This window comes from Salvelinus sp. IW2-2015, linkage group LG31 (genome assembly GCF_002910315.2).
Source record: "Salvelinus sp. IW2-2015 linkage group LG31, ASM291031v2, whole genome shotgun sequence".
NCBI classification, from domain to species: Eukaryota; Metazoa; Chordata; class Actinopteri; order Salmoniformes; family Salmonidae; genus Salvelinus; species Salvelinus sp. IW2-2015.
The window spans coordinates 19620030-19637902 of record NC_036870.1 but is presented as its reverse complement, the minus strand read 5'-3'; the positions used below and the strand labels follow the sequence as shown (position 1 = coordinate 19637902).

The 17873-nt window shown below is 44.4% G+C and overlaps 1 pseudogene; it reads right to left on the bottom strand.

Annotated features, from left to right (window-relative positions):
* LOC111955525 (triple functional domain protein-like) overlaps positions 1-17873 on the bottom strand; it is a 101654-nt pseudogene that overhangs the window by 28169 nt on the left and 55612 nt on the right.

The window sequence follows — 17873 nt, the reverse complement described above, 5'->3', positions numbered from 1 at the left end:
TTAAATATAGAATAGAGAATTTCACTTTTTTGTTTTTAGTTAATATATATGACATTTTCTATGAGGACAGAATGTCTCGAGATGACGGACGGACAACAGTTACAGTATTTTGGTGGTGGCCAGTTAATGGTTAATATGGGCAGCACAGGTAGATGAGCAGAATAGGAACACAGTCAATATATTGTGTTAGACACATCGGGTTAGGAGTAGGGAAACATACTTTTCCAACCACTGGCACAAACATAAAGCTTCAGTAATAAAACTAGCTTTGGAGGTGGGTGTTAAAAAAAGGAAGATGTTTAGTTTGGTAAGGAGAGAAAAAAAAGAGAGCGATGGAAAGAGAGGAAGAAAGGAAGATGGGAGAGAGAGAATGACAATTAGAGAAAGAGGGTCAACATGTGAGGTGTCAAATCATTAAAAAAATATTTATTTCTAGACAATAAATATGTATAGGCCTCTACTCCATACAGATATAGAATGTAGTGGGAGCGTGTGGGAGCTTGAAGAATTGTTGGAGTTTAGGGGTTAAAGTTCATGTCAGTGGTGTTGGCGTAAGCATGTTAGCCCACGGTTGGTTAGCGAACGAACGGTTAATATTCAGAGATACAAACATAAAGAAAACAGCCCAAGACGCAGATGTACTGTACTAGACTAGACTGTACGATAGAACAGTCATTAGACAGAACACAGAGAGATAAATATACCCAAGTAACATATGTATAGAGATCGAGAGAGGGAGATAAATACAGAAAGAAACAAGAAACAGAGAAGCACATACGAAGCTTCACATCCACCAGACAGCAGCATAGAGTCATGCAATCAAACGGGGAAGATGAAAAGGGGGGAGGAGAAGAGAAGAGACGGAAAAGAGAAGATGGGAGACGGGAGTAAAAGAAAGGAGGAGAGAGTAATAAGGCAGAGAGAGGGGGAGAGCGAGAGAGAGAGAGAGGAGATAGAGGAGAGGAAATAGAGAGGAGAGGAGATAGAGAGAGAAGGGAGAGAGAGGAGAAGAGGAGAGAAGGGAGAGAGAGGAGGAGAGGAGGGAGAGAGAGGAGGGAGGAGAGAGAGAGGAGAAGAGGAAAGAGAAAAGAGAGAGAAAAGGAGAGGAGAGGGAAGAGAGAGAGAGAGAGAGTGAAAGGAGAGGGAAGGGAGAAGAGGAGAGAAGGGAGAGAGAGGGAGGAGAGGAGGGAGAGAGAGGAGAAGAGGAAAGAGAAAAGAGAGAGAAAGGAGAGGAGAGGGAGAGGAGAGACGAGAGAGAGGAGTGAAAGGAGGGAGAGGAGAAGAGGAGAGAGGTATTCTTCTCTGTTCTTACCTTGAGTACGATCTTGTTGTCGGAGGTGGGGGTGCGCCCACCCACAGAGCAAACTTACAGGGGTCTCCCTCAACGTGCTCTGTTACCCCCAACTCTGACGTCTGGAGAGAGGGAGACAAATTACTGCCATTTTGTTATATAATTCCTTTGCAATATGTAATATGTATCTGTCTATTCTAGCCAATAACACACCAGAAACAGAGAGAGATAGAGAGACAACTAAAGAGAAAGACGAGAGAGAGAGAGAGAGAGACACAGACAAAGGAAGACTAAAACAGAAAAGAGAGAGAGACAAGAGAGAGAATGTTGTACTCACGTAGAGTTTGCTCTTGTACATGTACTTGCTCCGTCCGCTGGAGTCTTTGACCTCCTTGCTGGAAGATGAGGGACATCTCGAAGAGAAAGAGTGACGCTTCGCGTCCCTTACGGATCGAGTTTTAGGATCCCACACATGGAAGGACTCCTGCAGGATTAACTCTCCCTGAGACTCAATGTTCTCATCGAAACCTACAGGAGTGGGGAGGAGGGGGGGGGGGAGAAAGAAGAGATGTTCAAGAAAGAGTTACTTCACCCATGCGTATGTGCATAAGCATGGTTTGACTTTGGAAAGTGTGTGTGCACGTGGTGCGTGTATGTGTGTGTGTGCGCACATGTGTATTGCGTGTGTGTCCTCTCACCCTCCAGCATTGAGAGTGTATGAGCATCACTGGCTAGGTGTGTGTGGTGTCTCTCACCCTCCAGCATTGAGAGGTATGAGCATCACTGGCTAGGTGTGTGTGTGTTCCTCACCCTCCAGCATTGAGAGGTGTATGAAGCATCACTGGCTAGGTGGTGTGTGTCTCTCACCCTCCAGCATTGAGAGGTGGCATTGCGTCGTTGGCTCTCTTGGGGACACTGAGCATGACCTCCAGTCCATCCTTGATCTCTCCTTTCCCTCCTCACAGCACGTCAGCAGCTCCTACATACACAGAGAGGTACCATCAACAAATCCCTTTGAAAGCAAATACGTCACATTTATTGTGAATGATAATAAGCCCATTAGGGGAGTACCCATAACCTGGATGTACTGGTGAACAAAAAATGAGCTGAACCGCCAGCCGAGATGGCATGTACGTAAACAACTGATGCTAACTAGCGTGATGGTGCATAAAACTACTCACCAAATTTTTATTTTTATTTTATTTTAACTTTATTAACCAGGTAGGCAAATTGAGAACACGTTTCATTTACAATTGCGACCTGGCCAAGATAAAGCAAAGCAGTTCGACACATACAACAACACATAGTTACACATGGGAGTAATAACAAACATATAGTCAATGATACAGTGAAAAAAATAAAAAAATAAGTCTATAACAATGTGAGCAAGTGAGGTGAGATAAGGGAGTGAAGGCAAACAAATATATGTTATAATATAATAAAAATATAAAAAGGCCATGGTGGCGAGTAATAACAACACAGCAAGTAAAATAAAAACTAAAAACACTGGAATGGTTGGTTTGCAGTGGAAGAAAGCGCAAATAGAACAGAAATAATGGGTGCAAAGGAGCAAAATAATATAAATTACAGTAGGTAAAGAGGTAGTTGTTTGGGCTAAATTATAGATGGGCTATGTTACAGGGCAGTAATCTATGAGCTGCTTGACAGCTGGTGCTTAAGCTAGTGAGGGAGATAAGTGTTTCCAGTTTCAGAATTTTTGTAGTTTCGTTCAGTCATTGGCAGCAGAGAACTGGAAGGAGAGGCGGGCCAAAGGAAGAATTGGTTTTGGGGGTGACAGAGAGATAAACCTGCTGGAGCGCGTGCTACAGGTAGGTGTTGCTATGTGACCAGCGAGCTGAGAAAAGGGGACTTTGCCTAGCAGGGGTCTTGTAGATGACCTGGAACCAGTGGGTTTGGCGACGAGTATGAAGCGAGGGCAGCCAACGAGAGTGTACAGGTCGCAGTGGTGGGTAGTATATGGGGCTTGGTGACAAAACGGATGGCACTGTGATAGACTGCATCCAATTTATTGAGTAGGGTTTGGAGGCTATTTTGTAAATGACATCACGGAAGTTCGAGGATTGGTAGGATGGTTCAGTTTTAAAGGGTATGTTTGGCAGCATGAGTGAAGGATGCTTTGTTGCGGATAGGAAGCAATTCTAGATTTAACTTTGGATTGGAGATGTTGATGTGTAGGTCTGGAAGGAGAGTTTACAGTCTAACCAGACACCTAGGTATTTGTAGTTGCGCACATATTCTAAGTCAGAGCCGTCCAGAGTAGTGATGTTGGACAGGCGGGCAGGTGCAGGCAGCGATCGGTTTGAAGAGCATGCATTTAGTTTTACTTGTATTTAGAGCAATTGGAGGCCACGGAAGGAGAGTTGTTATGGCATTGAAGCTCGCCTGGAGGGTTGTTAACACAGTGTGTCAAAAGAAGGGCAGAGTATACAGAATAGTGTCGTCTGCGTAGAGGTGGATCAGAGAACCACAGCAGCAGAGCGACATCATTGATGTATACAGAGAGAGAGAGTCGGTCCAAGAATTGAACCTGTGGCACCCCCATGGAGACTGCCAGGAGCCCGGACAACAGACCTCCGATTTGACACACTGAACTCGATCAGAGAAGTAGTTGGTGAACCAGGCGCAGGCAATCATTAGAGAAACCAAGGCTGTCGAGTCTGCCGATGAGGATGTGGTGATTGACAGAGTCAAAGCCTTGGCCAGGTCAATGAATACGGCTGCACAGTATTGTTTCCTATCGATGGCGGTTAAGATATCGTTTATGACTTGAGCGTGGCTGAGGTGCACCCATGACCAGCTCTGAACCAGATTGCATAGCGGAGAAGGTATGGTGGGATTCGAAATGGTCGGTATCTTGTTTGTTGACTGGCTTTCGAAGACTAGAAAGGCAGGGTAGGATAGATATAGGTCTGTAGCTGTTAGGGTCAGAGTGTCCCCCCTTTGAGAGGGATAACGCAGCTGCTTTCCAATCTTGGGAATCTCAGACGACACGAAAGAGAGGTTTGAAAAGGCTAGTAATAGGGGTGGCAACAATTTCAGCAGATAGTTTTTAGAAAGAAAGGTCAGATTATCTAGCCCGGCTGATTTGTAAGGGTCCAGATTTTGCAGCTCTTTTAGAACATCAGCTGACTGTTTTGGGAGAAACGAGAAATGGGGAAGGCTTGGGCGAGTAGCAGAGGGGAGGGCAGTGCTGTTGTTCCGGGTAGGGGTAGCCAGGTGGAAAGCATGGCCAGCCGTAGAAAAAATGCTTATTGAAATTCTCATTATAGTGGATTTGTCGGTGGTGACAGTGTTCCTATCTTCAGAGCAGTGGAAGCTGGGAGGAGGTGTTCTTATTCTCCATGGACTTTACAGTGTCCCAGACTTTTTTGAATTTGTGTTGCAGGAAGCAAATTTCTGCTTGAAAAGCTAGCCTTGGCTTTTCTAACTGCCTGTGTATACTGGTTTCTAGTTCCCTGAAAGTTGCATATCACGGGGGCTGTTCGATGCTAATGCAGAAGCCATAGGAGTTTGTTTTAAAAAAAATTCTGTTGGTTAAGGGCAGTCAGGTCAGGAGAAGAACCAAGGGCTATATCTGTTCCTGGTTCTAAATTTCTGAAGGGGCATGCTTATTCAAGATGGTGAGGAAGGCATTTTAAAAAAATGTCCAGGATCCTCTACTGACGGGATGAGATCAATATCCTTCCGGATACCTCGGCCAGGTCGATTAGAAAGGCCTGCTCGCTGAAGTGTTTCAGGAGCGTTTCGACAGTGATGAGTGGAGGTCGTTTGACCTGCTGACCCATTACGGATGCAGGCAATGAGGCAGTGATCGCTGAAGATCTTGGTTGAAAACAGCAGAGGTGTATTTGGAGGCAAGTTGTGTTAGGATGATATCTATGAGGGTACCCGTGTTTACGGAATTGGGGTGGTACCTGGTAGGTTCATTGATAATTTGTGGAGATTGAGGCATCAGCCTTAGATTGTAGGGTGGCTGGGGTGTTAAGCATGTTAAAATTTAGGTCGCCTAGCAGCACGAGCTCTGAAAGATAGATGGGGGGCAATCAGTTCACATATAGTGTCCAGAGCACAGCTGGGGGCAGAGGGTGGCTATAGCAGGCGCGGCAACGGTGGAGAGACTTGTTTTTAGAGAGGGTGGATTTTTAAAGAGAAGTTCAAATTGTTAGGGAACAGACCTGGTAGTAAAACAGAACTCTGCAGGCAATCTTTGCAATAGATTGCAACACCGCCCCCTTTGGCCGTTCTATCTTGTCAGAATGTCAGAATGTCAGAATTTTTGGTGGTCTTTCTAAGCCAGGATTCAGACACGGCTAAAACATCCGGGTTGCAGAGTGTGCTAAAGCAGTGAACAAACAAACTTAGGGAGGAGGCTTCTAATGTTAACATGCATGAAGCCAAGGCTATTACGGTTACAGAAGTCATCAAAAGAGAGCGCCTGGGGAATAGGAGTGGAGCTAGGTACTGCAAGGGCCTGGATTCACCTCTAATCACCAGAGGAACAGAGGAGGAGTAGATAAGGGTACGGCTAAAAGCTATGAGAATTGGTCGTCTAGAACTTCTAGAGCAGAGAGTAAAAGGAAGTTTCTGGGGGCGATAAAATAGCTTAAAGGAATAATGTACAGACAAATAAAAAGGTATGTCCTACATTCCTGCTCATCACTATGTAAACATAAGCAATATAAACAAAAATTTGTAGAAGTTGTGTATGTGCTTTATAAAAGTGGTTGCTATGGTTACCTTGAGCAGGAGCTGGTACTTGGTGATTCGCTGAACAGGCTTGATCAGGTAGGACGGAGATGGAGTTGGCCAATCGGTGCCTCTGCTGGATCTCCTGTACACGCCACACAGAGAAACACATTGGGTGTGATTGGGTGCAGGGAACTGTCAGTCACAGTATGGGCCAATAGGAGGGCAGGATACTCACGTCAAAGTAGGGTCCAGCATGCTCTAAGATGAGGCTGGGTGGAGTCTGGTTTGTTCTTTACAGTATGACGTACATCTGGAACTTATCAGCCTGGACACACAGATACACAAACAAGAGTTAAAACAAATGTAGCTACTCAAAAGTGCCTAGTTAAATAAAGGCTTTTTTTTTCTTTTTCTTTTTGACCAATCACATATAAGTAGAGATATTAAGTCTTTATTTCCTTCCTAAGAAATCATTATTTGTACCTGTCCTAAGAAATCCTTATTTGGACCTGTCTTAAGAAATCCTTATTTGTACCTGTCTTAAGAAATCCTTATTTGTACCTGTCTTAAGAAATCCTTATTTGTACCTGTCTTAAGAAATCATTCTCTATCTATATCACAGATGTCAAAAATACACCATGACAGCGCAACACACAAGGGGTGGAACAGTGGCAAAGGTACCCACAGGACAAACAGAATAATATTAGTCTGAGGAGAGATTAAATAGCATTAATACAACAAAAATAATTCAAAACACACTCCTTTAGTTTACACCAAATTAAAAATATGTATTTTTTCTTCATAATAAGCAGGAGCTATTTTTTACTTAACACTTTTTTTTCTTAAAACTTCTTAAAGCATTGTTGGTTAAGGGCTTGTAAGTAAGCATTATAATGTCTACACCTGTTGTATTCGGCACGTGACAAATACAATTAGATTTTGATCACAAACCTACATTCGGCCATTTTATGAACCAACTCACTTGTCTTGAGAAAGACAAGAACAGACACACACTCACTCACCCAGGTGACAAAGCAGTGGCCCACATCTTCTGGCAGCTGTTCATACTTCTCCAGCTCTTTGAGAAAGATACTGTTGAAAAAGGAGAGAAGAGGAGAGGGATGAGTGAGGGAGGAGAGGGAGGATGTGAGCAAACACCATAAAACCTGAGAATAACTCCTGTTAGTATACATAGCTTCAGCACTGGAAATGAACCTTATAGCAGATATAGGTTGTTGTGGATGTACAGGGACAATGACTCAGGGAGCGTGACTTACTTGTGATGGAACTCATAGAGGTCCACCATGTTCCCGAAGATGATGTGTTCCTTGTTGACAATGCCAGGAGGGATCTCCTCTACCCCACTTGTCATCTCCCACAGGTACGTCTGGCGGGAGGAGGATGGAGAGAGAGGGTTAGATCACACATATGGAGGGGCCAGATATATCAGATCCATTAAGTCACAGCCGCTGCATTTCATGGAAATCTACACGGCAACCCTACATGTTATACGTGCATGTGTTATTGGTCTTTCATGTTGGTCAGATGTTTTTCCACGTTGTGTTAAAATTTCACAAGGTGGCGCCAGACATTGGCAGCAGAATCCCACTATAGGTAAGGGGGTAGACAAAGAGAGAGAGAGTAGGTTTACTTACGTCCGTACACTCCCTCAGATCTCTCACATAGGTCTTCTCTGTCTGGATCAGCTCAGCCATGATGAACCTACATACACACAAGCGTGCACACACAGACACGAGCGCACACACAGACACGTGCGCACACACAGACACGAGCGCACACAGACACGCGCGCACACACAGACACGAGCGCACACAGAACACGGTGCGCAACACAGACACGCGCGCACAGACAGACACGAGCGACACACAGACACGAGCGCAACACACAGGACAACGAGCGCACACACAGACACGGAAGCGCACACACAGACACGAAGCGGCACACAACAGACACGAGCCGCACACACAGACACACACGGTTAGCTCTTTTGCTGATTCATATCAATTTCAATAGAATCTTTAGTCCCTCTGCCTCTGTCCATTTACACGGATGATCGTGTCAAAGTCGTGTCTGTTGTGGCTGTTTAGTGTGTGTTGTGTGTCCTGTAGTAGAGCTGCTACAGCAGTTGTAGTTTATTGAGATTATGAGTGGGGATGACTGGTTGATTGGCTTTGGGCTTGCTTAATTATGAGTGTCACTGATCTAAATCGGTGTCAGGAAGTTAAGAAGGAAGTGATGACGTACTCCTTCCTGCGAGCGACTTGCGTTTCCCTCGTTGAGTTCGTGAGCCGCGTCTCTCAGCTTGACCTCTGACCCCTGAGGTGTGGGCCGAATTATGTCCAACTTGGAGATCCTTTACTCTGACAGAGAGAAAGGGAGAGAGGGATGGAGGGAGAAGTTTGGAGAGACATGGGCACAGATGATTTAACAAAACATGTAAATCCCAAAAGTATCCAAAAAGCACTTTTAAAGAGCGTAGTTATTTTTATATTATTAGGGAATGGACCAATGTTTCTGCTAAAAGCCATCTTCAGTGTGCAGAGATGATTTTTTCCATAATGGTTTCCAGCAACATTATATAGACACCTCACTCACCTCACCTCACCCCCAAACCCAACCGCCCCCAACACACCGTCCACCCCAACCAACCCCCTACACCCTCTTTGACTTACAGCCTTGGAGTTAGAGTCAGATGAGATGCCCAGTGCTTCTTCTCTCCAGACTGGTCCGGTACTTGTCCATACGTAATGAGAAGTCTCTGTACGCGTTTGTCCACCGCTGTCACCCGCTTCTTTATCTCCACAGCGTGACTATGGCTTTTATCACAGAAACCATCCCTAAGCTGGATCAGCAGCTTCACACACGCTCTTTGGTTTTTCTGGAGGGAGAGGGGGGAGAGAATGGGGAGGAGGAGAGAGGGGGGAGAGATGGGGAGGAGGAGAGAGGGGGCAGAGATGGGGAGGGAGAGAGGGGAGAGGTGGGAAGGAGAGAGGGGGGAGAGATGGGCGGCGGAGGAGGAGAGGGGGGAGAGATGGGAGGGAGGAGAGAGGGCGGGAGAGATGGGGAGGAGGAAGAGCAGAAGAGGGGGGAGAGAGAGGGAGAGGAGAGAGAGAGGGGGATGAGATGATGGGGAGGAGGAGAGAGAGGGGGGAGAGATAGGGTTTGATTTAAAATGTGTAATGTTTGGTCTATAAAATGTTACTTGAGACGTGAACTATGTGTGTGTTGTGCGTCGTGCTGCGCACGGCGTGTTCCTTCCTACCTGGCTGTGATTGGAAGTCTTCGTGCTCCTTCCTGTCAGCTCCTGTGTGGTGGTGCGATACTCGGAAGCCGGTGAGGTGTGTGTTGAAGGTACGAACGTCTCCCGTGTCATTGGAATCTCACTCAGAGCCTGAGGACACACACACGACCATTGAGTGGCATTGGAGGTAACGAGAGGAGCAAGGTTAACAGATGAGAGGACAGAAACAGGGAATGGAAAGAAGAAGAGACAGCCATTTGACATGTTGTTTAGAGCTCTTTTAGTTTCTTATTTTTCTTTACATTTTTGGTTGGGGGGGTTGGATCAGCTTAATCTTGGCAGAAAGAAGTTCGCTTCCAATGTAATTCGTCCTGCTATTATTTCCATCCCCCATATTTTTTTGGGTAAATATGATATATCGCATACACGCATGCATACATATACCACATATATAATACACAATACCTATATAGAATAACATACTTTTTTACAAGAAAATACCTTTATATTATTCCCCCGACCCTACACGATCCCCCAATTGGAGTAAACTAATAAACATCTTCTGCTTTTACCTTCAACTTTATACATCTATACGTCCATCTTCACAGACAACAGGTCTCACTTTACAATAGTTCTGCTCTTATTTGGTTCTTAGTCCCTTCCTCTATTTCTGCTTGTCCATCCCATTTTATTTCCATCTTGTAACTGTGCTATTTCAACAAAAGCTCCGGCACCTATACACATTTCACAGATCCCGTATGCCTACATTGTTTATCTTGTTATTAGTCCCACCCTTCAGTTCCACTCAACCTCCCAATCTATCTTCCAACATCATCCATTTCGGATTTTTTTGCCATATATTTTTTCAACTGTGCTGTGATGCTTCACAAAAGACTTGAACTTCCTATTCTCATAGCTTCTTATGATTGTAAATTAAAAATAAACATTTTTGCCTAAAATAATTATTAATTATTGATTGATTGATATGGCTTTCAAATCCCCCAGATCGCTATCTGTAGCGTTAGTTTTAGGCAAGTTGCAATTCTTCAGCCATTCCTGGCCTGTGACCAAAAACGAGCTACATATGGACAATACCAAAATAAATGATCTAATGTCTGCTCCTCACAACAGAATCTGCGAGAGCTGTATCCACCATATATATAACATTCCTATTATGTTGCAAGAATTTTGTACAGTAATTAAATTTTTTGAATCCGGCGTTGTTTTGGCGTATCAATTCAATAAACCATGTGCCATGGAATGGGTACATCGAAAATCTCTTCCCAACTATTTTGCATTATTTATATGGCACAGCTGTCAGTTTTTTGGTCCTTAAATGAATATTTGTATATATTTTATTTATCCACACTTTTCTTTAACCATTTATGTTCTTTAATACAGGGCCCGACATACAAGTTCCTTACTTTTTTCCCTTCTACTTGCCTCTTCCATTTTTGTGGTAATGCTGAATTAATTGGTTGTATTTTGGGTAGAGCAAGACATTTCATATGTCTGTGTTAGCTGCTGTGTGACATAAACTCCGACCAGTCTATTTATGACATCATTCAGCACAAAAACAATTTAACGCTTTTTTAAAACATTTCTTCGAATAAACATACAAGTTTTTTTTATCACTTACTTATATTCTGCAATTCTTAACGGCACATATATTTGTTGTACTATTTGTTCCGTCGCTTTCAGGTGATTAAACTGGAATTGGCACCCAACTTTCTAAGGCTTGGATTTAAAAAAATAAGGATATTCTGGAGATTATTTCCTTTTGAAACATCACCGAAAGTGAGCAGGTGTAATCTGAATAAAGGGGAAAAGGCCCTTCTTGAATATAGGATGAGACATTCGTACCAATTTACTAGAGAACCAGTTTGGATTTAAGTATAACTTTTGTATGAACTGGATGCCTTTAGTGAAGAGGTCAATGCTTAATATTTTAATATTTCTGCCTCCGAATTATATTCGTTATATAAATAGGCCCTTTTAATTTTATCTGGCTTGCCGTTCCAATAAAATGAATATTTTTTTGTTCATATAATTTTACTAAAAAGCAGCACTAGGTATAGGCAAAACCATAAGCAAATAGGTAAACTGTGATATGATAAAGATTAATCAGGGTGATTTTTCCAACAAATAGAGCAGGTATTTTCCTTTCCATGGTAGCAAGATCTTTATCTATTTTTGCTAACTTTCTATAAAAATTTATTGGAGTGAGATCATTTCTTTCTTTTGGGATTTTTATACCGAGTATGTCCACATCCTCCCGTCAGACATTTAATTGGTAAACTACATGGCAATATAAAATGTGTATTTTTTAGTGATCCCAATACGTAATATGGTACATTTTATCATATTTTGGTTTTAATCCAGAGAGGATAGCAAAGGGTATGCTAGATCCTCTATGAGGCCCTGGAGGGACTCTAGTTGTGGTTTTAAAAGAAAACATGATCATCAGCGTACGAAATGACACCTTCAGTTTTTAAGCGCACGGATTTCTAATCCTTAATATTAATGTTTGATCTAATTTTAACAGCTAACATTTCGGATGGCAATAAATAAATAGTAGTCCGATAGTGGACAACATGCTTGTTTTACTCCTCTGAGATAATTTAAAACTTTCTGAGAATGTAGCCATTATTTACTATTTTACACCTCGGGTTACTAACATAATTTTAACCCCATTTTATAAGAGATTCGCCAAAATTGAAATATTGCTAGGCATTTATATATAAACTCCAAGTCGTACTTTATCAAAAGCCTTTCAAAATCAGCTATGAAAACCAGGCCTGGTGTCCCCCGATTATTTCATAGTGTCTATTGTTTCCAGTACTTGCCTATATTATCTCCAATTATCGTCCATTAAATAAAAAACCTGTCTGATTAGGTGAATAATATCTGACAAAACTTTTTTTATTCTATGCGCCAAGCATTTTGCTAGGATTTTTTCCATCACAACACTGAAGTGTAGAGGTCTCGCAAATTTTTTACATTGGACTGGATCTTTAAATATACCACTTGGGTCTTTCAGTAATAACGATATCAGAACCTTCTGTTGCGTGTCTGATAATCTACCATTTATATAGGAGTGGTTAAAAACAAGCTAATAATGGTCCTTGAGTATACAAAAAAAGTTTGTATACTTCACTGGTATGCCATGCCATGGCCATCTCTCCATCCATGTTGTTAGAGCTTTGAGTTAAGAAGACAAAGAGACTAGAGAGAGATAGCAGAGAGATAGAGGAGAGATGGAGAGAGATGGAGAGAGATGGAGAGAGATGGAGAGAGATGGAGAGAGGATGGAGAGAGATGGAGAGAGATAGAGAGCGAGATAGAGAGAGAGATGGAGAGAGATGGAGAAGATGGAGAGAGATGGAGAAGAGAGTGGAGAGAGATGGAGAGAGATGGAGAGAGATAGAGAGAGATGGAGAGAGATGGAGAGAGATAGAGAGAGATGGAGAGAGCTAGAGAGAGAGCTAGAGAGAGATGGAGAGAGCTGAGAAAGCTAGAGAGAGATGGAGAGAGCTAGCGAGAGAGCTAGAGAGAGTAGCAGAGAGCTGGAGAGAGATGGAGAGAGATAGAGAAAGCTAAGAGAGATGGGAGAGAGCTAGAGAGAGATGGAGAGAGCTTAGAGAGAGAGAGACGGAGAGAGCTAGAGAAAGCTAGAGACAGATGGAGAGAGCAGAGAGAGTAGAGGAGATGCAGAGGTAGAAGAGAGCTAGAGAGAGCTAGAGAGAGCTAGGAGAATGAGCGAGCCTAGAGAAAGCTAGAAGAGAGATGGAGAGAGCTAGAGAGACTGGAGAGAGCTAGACGAGAGCTCATGCGAGAAGCTAGAGGAGAATGCTAGAGAGAGCTAGAGAGATGGAGAGAGCAGAGATGAGAGCAGATAGAGAGAGAGCTAGAGAGAAGCTAGAAGAGATGGAGCGCTAGCGAGAGCTAGAGAGAGCTAGAGACGATGATGGAGAGAGCCTAGAGAAGGAGAGCTGTCTAGAGATAGCTAGAGAGAGGATGGAGAATGCTACGTAGACGAGAGCTAGAGCAGAGAAGATGGAGAGAGCATAGAGGTGTGGTGTTAAATGATTGTTTGCGGTTATCGTCCGTTTGGGCGTTGGCGTTCGAACACACACGTATTGCTGGCACTGGTCTAACCGTCTTTTCCTCATGGTCGAAATGGAGAACACGGTTCTCTCTCTGTAACACTCATTCAAGATGTCTGATCGCCAACACAAACACAGAGATTACATTAGATTAGATAGATTGATGTTTTGGGGTTGATTTAGGAATAGGTAAAAAGGTAGAAATCACCACACTATGCATGTGTGTGTGTGTATGTGTGTGATACTCACTCTTGACCTGTTGTTCCGGTGCTTTGAACATGCTGAGCATCTCCAGGCATGTTAACACTGTTCTGCTGCATGTACTTCACGAAACAACATAGGCATTACGTCTGGCGCCAGGGTACATGCCTAGAAAACACACACAGTTAGAGACATGGGTATAGCTGTATACGTGTGTGTGTGTGTGTGTGTGTGTGTGTGTGTGTGTGTGTGTGGTGTGTGTGTGGTTGTGTGTGGTGTGTGTGTGTGTGTGTGTGTTGGTGTGTGTTCTACCTTGAGGAAAGCCTCTTTCTGTTCCAGGTGTTTGCTGATCAGGGGCTGACGTGATCTGACTCGCACAGTTAGGCACCCAGTTGTTCAGCCCCTCCACACCCAGTCTCTCTTCCCTCTTATACTCCTGCCTCCAGGCTCTCCAACACAACTGCACACCTACAGATCACAACACAGGATTAAAACTACAGCTCCATAATGCCACACCAGTCCTCTTCCCTCTTATACTCCTGCTCCAGGCTCTCCAACACACTGCACACCTACAGATCACAACACAGGATTAAAACTACAGCTCCATAATGCCAACACCAGTCCTCTTCTCTCTATACTCACTGCTCCAGGCTCTCCAACACACTGCACACCTACAGATCACAACACAGGATTAAAACTACAGCTCCCATAACACACCACAGCTCCCATGACATTCCAGGAGGCTTTCCTGCACACCTACAGGACACAGCACAGGCTCCGTCAGTCTCCTTAACTGAAGCTAAGCTACTAACGTAACTAGCTAGTTAGCTCTACTAGAGCTAAATGAACTGGATACCAAGAGCAATAGTGCCCCCTACCTGTTTGGAGGTCTTGTAGATGGCTACAGAAGTATTTATCTAATGATGTTATTAGGGAATTACATTACCTTTTAAAGTACTATCTCCCTACCTGTCATTACATAATAAACCATAACTATAACAGCCACAGCACCCCCTACCTGTTCGGAGGTCTTGTAGAAGGCTACAGAGGCGTTGACCAGTTTCAGCCTGTCCTCCATCTTCAACATGAGCTGCTGCCAGTGGGACGCTACACTCTCAGCACAGTCTCGGATCAGGTCCATGTCATAGTGGTTGGCCTGGAGTAACACCTCAGCCTTCTGCTGCACCTGCAGGGCACTCTGGTGGGTTTTCTACGAGGAGGAGAGGAGAGAGGGATGAGGAGAGACACAGAATATCCTAGCTCTGTCTTATAGTAGAGTTTTATTATAGAATATCAGATATGTTTAAAGAAATGAGCGGGGGGAAAAATAAACAGGAGGGGGAAAGCCAGAGGAAGTGGGAGAGATGAAGTGAAATCTGAGCTTGTGAGATCAGGCTGGTTAAACAAGGCTAGAGGGATATAGAGCTACTGTAGAGAGAAAGAAACATAAAGAGATAATATATATATGTACTTATTATTGTCTATAAAAAGGATGTGTGTTGGTGTTTGCGTCGCGGAGTGATGAGCTCACCTCGATGGCATGCTGGAACTGTTCGTGCTCTCTCTGTAGCTGTTCTGCTTCCTGTAGAGAACTGGCTGTGATCAGACCAGCATTCAGCATAGACTCCCCATTACGGATCCAGCCCAGGACCTGCACACACCAGGAACCAGGATATACGTTATCATGATAGCATTTTAGTATGGTTTCCACTGGTACTTGGTTGGTATTTACTATGGTATTATTTCTACTGGTATTTAATAGGAAATTATGTGGTATCAATCGATGGTTTTGGTGTCATCTGTGTGTGTGTGTTCCTGTGTGCGTGTTGTTATCTATTGTGTCGGTTGTGTTTGTGTCTGTTGTGATGATGTGTCCGATGTGTGGTGTTGTTGTGTAGTGTGTCTGTGTGTTGTTATACCTGTTTGACTTCGCCTGCAGGTGTCACGTAACTGTACAACACTGCTCAGGTGTTTCTCCGTGTGTTGTTCGCCTGCTACGTTCCAACTCCTGCTGCTGCTCATGGAGGAAACTCCAGCAGGTCGCTGAACACGCAATAGCCATATGTCCCACATCCCCTTGTCACACAGCAAATCTACACCTGGGAGGGAAGAGGAGAGGAGGGACAGAGAAGAAAGGAGAGAAAGAGGGCGGAATAGGCAAGGGGAGAGAGAGCAAAAGTCATTCCCTCCTACTACCAAAAACAGGACTATCACCAGTAGTTCCATTTCTGTGTGTGTGTGTGTGTTTGTGCTGTGTGTGCTGCTGTTGCACACCTCAGGGGTCAGAGGTTCAAGCTTGAAGAGACGCGCCTCACCACTCGAACGGGAGATAAGTCGCAAGGTCCGCTTCCAGGAAGGAGTACTCATCACCGTCCTCTTAACTTCCTGACACCGAGTATTAGATCATGCACATCAGATGTAAGTGTGTATAACGGTCGTAAGCCAAAATGCCAAATCAACCAGTCATTCCCCACTCCATAATCTCATAACTATCAACTGCTGTAGCAGTGTCATGTGTGTTCATCGCTACAGGACAACCACACACCACTAAGACAGCCAACAACTAGACACGACTTTGACACGATGTGTTGTGTTGCATCCGTGTTTAAATGGACAGAAGCAGTGAGTGACTAAAAGTATTCTATTGATAATGTATGGAATTGCAGCAAAATGAGTTCTAACCGTGGTGTCTGTGTGTGCGCTCGTGTCGTGTGTGCGTCGTTGGTTGCTGTGTGTAGGCTCGTGTCTGTGTGTCGCTCGTTGTTGTCTGTCGTGTTTGGCGCCCGTGTCTGGTGTGCGCTACGTCGTCTGATGTGTGTGTGTGTGCTGTGTGTGTGTGTGTGTTGGTTTGCTGTGCGCTGCTGTCTGTTGTTTGCGCTAGCTGTTTTGTGGTCTTGTGTAGCGCTCGCTGTCTGTGTTGTCGCGCGCGTGTCTGTGTGGCGCTCGTGCTGTGTGTGCCGCACGTGTGCTTGTGTGTGCGCTCTGGTGTCTTGTGTGTGTGTGTGGTGTTGTGTGTTGGTATGCATATCTATCAAGTTGCTAAGCTCTGCGTTTTGCATCAGTGTGAGTAGGTTCATCATGGCTGAGTCTGTCCAGGACAGATGTACTGCTATACACCACCTATGTGAGGAGAGTGCGCCTTGGATAGCTTCGTGCAGATGTTACCGAGTGCACAGCGAGTAACTCCGCCCCCTGCTAGTCGCTCGTCTATCTCACTCTTGATCTACACCCGTCAGTTGTTCATGGCTCATTAGGCCTTATCAGACGTGTGGTGGACTTCTGACAGTCGTCTCCTTATCGTGTCTGGCAGCCAAGCTTCAGCTTGTGAAGATTTACCATCAATGCGTATCAAGGAAACTACAACCTATCATCGCTGAACACTCTGCACACTCCCTGCACGAAGCTCCAGGTCTCGCAATACAACTGATCTAGTGCAGGCGGGAGAGATGCAACAGAGTAGATTAAGTTTGGCGTTGCGACGTGTATATATGAAAGCTTCATTCGCTCTGAGATTAGTGACGAATGCAGCGACTGTGAGTGCTTAAGGGAGTACGTGAGTGAGAAGATAGCAGTGAGTCCGGCTCCCTCCAATATGTGAGGAAGGATTAGCACTACACACTGCTCTTCTAGTACGCATATGACTCCCGCCAGACTACCTGGGAGGAGGGAAGAGAGAGAATGACAAAAGTGGTATAGGTGAGATATATAGACTCCAGTCTGAATGTTGGGGGAGAGGAGAAAGAGAGAAGATCCCTACACTGGGTCAGATTGATAGTCTCATAGACTCAGTCTGGGAACAATGATCATCTGATGGCTTGTGCGAGAGAGAGAGAGAGATAGAGGCTGAAACATGGTGGACTCTATGAATAGTTCTACATATACCTCCAAGTGCGTGAAGAAGTCACGTTCCGCGGCGGAGTCAATGGTCCGACGCGTACCAGGAGAACGTATGCCGACAACAAGAACCACATTAAACTTTACTGCGTCAGCTAATGATATACGGTTCAATTCCAGGTGGCTATGTCATACTAACAGGGTTATCGTCAGGTTTATGGTGTTTGCTCACATCCTCCCTCTCCCCCTCATCATCCCTCTCCTCTTCTGCTCCTTTTTCTAACCAGTATCTGTCTCAAAGAGCTGGAGAAGTATAACAGCTGCCAGAGATGTGGCCACTGCTTTCACCTGCGTGAGTGAGTGTGTGTCTTTCTTGTCTTACTCAGACAAGTGAGTTGTTCATAAAATGGCCCGAACTGTTAGGTTGATCCAAAAGTCTAATCTGTCTGGCGATATCTCGCGGTGCGGG